This window comes from Rhagoletis pomonella, unplaced genomic scaffold, assembly GCF_013731165.1.
Source record: "Rhagoletis pomonella isolate Grant_MI unplaced genomic scaffold, Rhpom_1.0 Rhpom_scaffold_00006, whole genome shotgun sequence".
NCBI classification, from domain to species: Eukaryota; Metazoa; Arthropoda; class Insecta; order Diptera; family Tephritidae; genus Rhagoletis; species Rhagoletis pomonella.
Genome location: NW_023458560.1, coordinates 14,687,289 through 14,692,780, shown reverse-complemented (window position 1 = coordinate 14,692,780; position 5,492 = coordinate 14,687,289).

The following is a 5,492-nucleotide window of genomic DNA, read 5'->3' as shown; positions in this document are numbered from 1 at the left end:
TGAAGTGTGCCTTTTAGAAGGTTTTGCGCAGCTCTTTAGTATTTACCCAGTAAACACATTTTTTTTTTTACTTTTTTCACCTTCTTTCAACTTTGGTGAGGTTTCTACGACACCGTGTTATATGCATGGAGTCGAAAACGTCTATAGCGATGTTAACCGAAGATTAGTGGCTGATTAGGCTTTGAGCAACCGGCCCTAAAACTATGTTTAATAACAAAAAAAAAAAAACGAGTGTTTATTTTCAAAAAATCGGACGAGTTATTAAACTTTTTATGAAAAAAAAAAATTAAAAAAAAAAATGTTTGGCTATACAACTCAAAAATTTTTGCTTGACCGTTTTTTTATTTGACGTTTTCTATGATCGCAAAGTATGGCCATCCCGAGGACCGCATTAAATAGGCCGGAAAAACGTTTTAAACGTCCCATTGCACAGAGGTTCAGCCGGAGGTCCAAACTCAAAAATATGCACATTGTCTAACCTGTGATTGATTGACAAGCAATTTGTCATTATTAATGGTACTTCATTATAGTGTAGTTTTTTTTGCGATAAAAAACTGTTTAGATTACCTTCTCACTCTCGTAAGTTGACAAAACACATTTTCATTGTGAATCGTGTTTTCAGTAGTTCAATAGTTCTAGCTTTTTTTACATTTATTTTATGAAAACGCGGAATTCAGTCAAGAAAATCTGTAATGGAAATTCAAGACAAAGTTAGGTGCTCCTATTTAGAACAATAATTACACAGGTCTGCAAAAAAATGGGTTCGGAATGTTCTATAAAAGTGTAGTGTCATTTCCGAAGTAATTTTTTGCGTAGAAACCGAATCCGTAAATTGCTCTATCACGTCAGGACTTTGAGATATCCTAACCTAAAAGTGCAAAAAACGCTGTTTTTGCCCATTTTTGAGGTTATGTAGCTACGAAGATGTAATCGAATATCGAAAAATTCACAAACATGGAAACTTCAAAATGCGATATCTCAGTGAAAAATAAAGATATTTAAGCAAACTCAACGGCATTTAAAAGAGGAAGACTTATACTTTAAAATACCACGTTTACTTTTTTATGAAGAGCAAAATCTGCGTAGCTACATAACCTCAAAAATGGGCAAAAACAGCGTTTTTGCACTTTTAGGTTAGGATATCTCAAAATCCTGACGTGATAGAGCAATTTAAACCCTGGATTCGGATTCTACGCAAAAAATTACTTCGAAAATGACCCTACACTTTCCTAGAACAAAACGTTGTTGACCTGTGTTATCAATATTTATTAAAAGTTGTATTATTTATATCGGTTCTAAGTCAAGTCTATTTTACCCATAATTAATTTATTTTTTTTTTACTTTTTTTTCAACATAAACTTTTAAAAAGCCTGCCACTCAGCGCCACATTTAATTTTTTTTTAATAAAAGCCCATTTCCTGTAGATTAAAGTAATATATACTTTAGCTGCACATTTTTGCACGGTTATTTGATTCACGCCCGCTACTGGCCGAACCCCTAGATAAATATATTTTTTACAATCTTTTATTTACTTTCACCTGTGTAATCAAATCTTTATAGCCCGATTTGCTTCTTATTGATAACGTGTATTACTTAGATGAAAAGAAAAAACTCCACAAGAAATTTTGCCGTAAATTTAACTTTTTAGTTTTTTCAATAACTAATGTTCCTTTGAACTTCGGACTAAAACCTGTGGAACTGTCAAACTACAATTTTACTCCCTCAAGTGAGAGTAAAAGGAGAACAGATGCACGGGAACGCAAAAAGCTCTATTTCCTGTAAAAACATCAGTCGGTTTGTTTACATGTCATTTGTACAACACTGATTTGGCTGAAATATCACTAAATAATTATTAAAATCTATACATATTAAAACATTTCGTTGTTTACTTCAATTTTTTTTACAAATATAAGGTTCTTTGCTTTCGCCGGTTTTTGTTTTTGTTTGCACATGCAAATTAGCTGATCGTTTGACACTTTTCATCAGTGTTACCGCTGAAAATTTTTCGAAAGTGGCAAAAAAAGTGTCACAGCCGAAAAAAAAGTGTCTTCAAGTCATTCGAATCGTTTATACCATGTATGTAAAGACTTTCATTATTTTACCTTTCGAAACTTATTAGGGCATATTCATAGTCGCAATAAAATCGACTCTAACGTTAGTTTTAGCTTTTTTCAACGGAAAATCTGCCAAAAAACCTGCTTAGGGTAGGCTTTATTTCATCTGTGACTATGCCCCCTTTTTTAATAAATTATTAATGGAGATCATCATTTTCTGTCAAAAATAGTTATTTCTCTTAAAATAATAACCCATTGATGAGGGAGATATTAAAAAGACGCAATATGCATATTCTGCATTTAGTATGAAAACAAAATTGTAGTTAAAAAAAGTACTTACATCATTAAATAAACAATAAATTTAACACAAATAAATTGGAGGAATGCTAAGCTACAAAAACGGGTCATTAATTCATTCTACTTCTGGACATTTGTTCGGAAATTGTTTGACATAATAAAAAGGTTGAAATCATTTCAAATCTGGCCCGAGCACAGTGCTTCCCTTCCATATGAAATGTGGGCAAATATAGAATTATGGACGGATTTAAATGGAAATTCGCTTCTTAGTAAAATTGAGGACGCTAAATTCAAAAATGTAATTGGTTTTTGGATAACTTTCATACTTTCACTGTAAATGCATAAATTTGAAGTTGCAAATTTGGGTTCTTGTGGCTTTAACTTAGGTATGTACATATAGTTCGATCTATTTTCAAAAGTGAGGTGTGAAATGACAGGGCTTGGCCTGTAGATGTGCAATAAAGTTTTTTATTTTTGAAAGGGTTGCCACCTGTTACAAATTTTATTAAAATTATTTAATAAGTTAAATGAATTAGATATTACAGTATGGGTATTAATTGAACTAGTTTTGAAAATACTTTACCTCTAAATGACACGTAGAAGGGTTGCCACATGTTTAAAAAATCAAATTCACTTTAATTATGGGAATAAGGTAACTGAAATATGTATATAAATATGAGTATAAGACAAATGAAAAAATTTGACATATTTAGGAAGAAATAGGTGGAGAGTAAAAACATTCCTGAGTTAATTTAAGAGTCCAGTAATTTAAAAGGAATGTTATCAGAAAAAATCACTGATTGACAATGTATGTATTTGTACTAAAACAACAAATACGATGGCGTAATCCTATGGTTTGACGTAACTATTATTTTATTGTAACTAAATTCGACTTTACAAACAGGTGGCAACCCTATTCGTAATATTTTTAAGCTAAAACCTACTTAAACCTCTTTCGTGTGACTCCCTTATGGTGATACCTATCTATTTCAATTACCTAATTCCTTTAATTCAAGTGGTATTTGATTTTTTAAACAGGTGGCAACTCTCTACATGTAGTTAATACACATTTCCATTGATACCCATCGCTTAATAATTCATTTAACTTATACAAAAATTTGAATCTAATTTTTTAACAGGTGGCAACTCTTTAAAAAAAATAACTTTCTATTGTCCACAGGTTAAGATTTTTAATCTGACACTTCATTTTTGAAAATCTCAAGGCACTGACAAAAAATGAAAAATTTATTTTATGCATTAGCGAAAAACGCATTACTTCAGAAAGTGCAAAAAATGAGCAAGTTTTTATTTCTTCTTTTAAAAGCTAAGATTCTGTAATATTTTATAAAATAATAAAAAATAACCTATTTTTACATATACTTTTTATTCATTCCATTAAAATTTTGCATTTTTTGAAATTTTGTTTAAAAAAATTGTTTTTTTGGAACACGGCAGGGACACCCTGTGTTTAATTTTATCCCAAAATTTTAATTCCTGTAATTCTCTACCATCTATATGGAAACAAGAAACGTCAAACTAACATTTTATTTCAAAGAATATAATTTTGACATTTTTTTCTGTGAAGAGCTTACGCATGGCTATGCGCTTATTAAAATTCTTAGCATAAAATTTTGTCGCGTTTAGTGGCTTCCTGGCGGCATTTAATTAATTTTTTAGAGAAATGTCTGTTTAATTCTTTTTAGTGGATAATTTGTCTTTACAAAAATACCAAACAAGTTCACATTGCAGATAACGAATTTTTCGATTTTTGCCCACTTAGGCGGCACTGTGCAGAGGTGTAATTTTTAAGTGCCTTTGAAAAGTAAATACTAAAATCATTTTTAAACACGTAAGAAAAATATAATTTATGAAGGAATTGTCGAAATGTGTATATAGAATTTTAAATCAAAGAAAAGGAGCAAAAGCCGCATGATTTTTTGGAAAAGTTACAAAATAAGCCTAATTTTACAAAGTCGGTATCAGGGCGCATCGATCTCCAAAAAGTTTCAATTTGACACTTCAGTCGCACAACGGCAACACTGCTTTTCATGAACTTACAGGAAAAAAACTCGCGACTAAATCCTGTAACTTCTGACTAGGAACAGTTGCTCAGTTACTCTCTCAAAAGTGTTCCCACTTACAGGTTTTATGTGAATAGGAACGACTTCCTGTAAGTTCTGACAAAATCCTGTAAATCGGACTGCTATTGGAACAGACTAAATAAAAGCCAGTTTAAAAAATACTTACTTTTTTTATTAACTAACAAGTAATTCATAGATCAGTTCATTTTCAATTAATGAAGTGTTTGAGTTGGGGTACCTCCTGAGTGGTACAGAAGTGGAAAAAAATGAGAAAGTTTTGGGACATCTATTAGAGGCATTGCCAGATTTAGCAAATGTGAATACTCGTCATATTGATTTGCGCGTCAAAAAAATATATAAAAGGCCTCGACGGTTTTGGAAAGAGGCTCATAGGGAAAGAGAAACGTGAAAAGCAAGCATTCGAACTGGTTAGATGTGACAGAAGTTGCATTTTTACCAAAACAAGCTAATTTGGCAGCCTGCATCACTAAAGCCATATACATTAAAATTTGAAACTTTGTACAAAATTTAGGAAAATTCAACAAATGTTCATTAAAATTTCTAACTTTTTAATCTGAGTTGTTAGAAAAGTAGCGGTTTTATAGGTATGAAATTTTAGTGTGACTAGTGTTCGCCCAGCGGTTGAAATTCAACCGCTAAAATTAAGGATAGTTTATGTGAGTTGAGTTGAGCTGAAATAAAATTTGTTGGAATGGGTTAAGTGGAGGGGAGTTTAGCTTAGTACTTAGCATAACATAACATAGAATAGCATTAGATTCAATAACATAACATATGTAGCATAACACATCACAATATAACATCGCACATTCTTCAGTTGTATTTCCTTTTTATCCCTATCACTTTCTTCCTCTCTATCTTTGTCTCTATCGCTTTTAATGTTTATGTTTATGTTTATCTACACCTTCATATTCATGTTCATGTTCATGGTCATGTTCATGTTCAAGTTCATGTTCATGTTCATGTTCATGTTCATGTTCATCTTCATCTTCATCTTCATCTTCATACTCATCTTCATCTTCATCTTCATCTTCATCTTCAT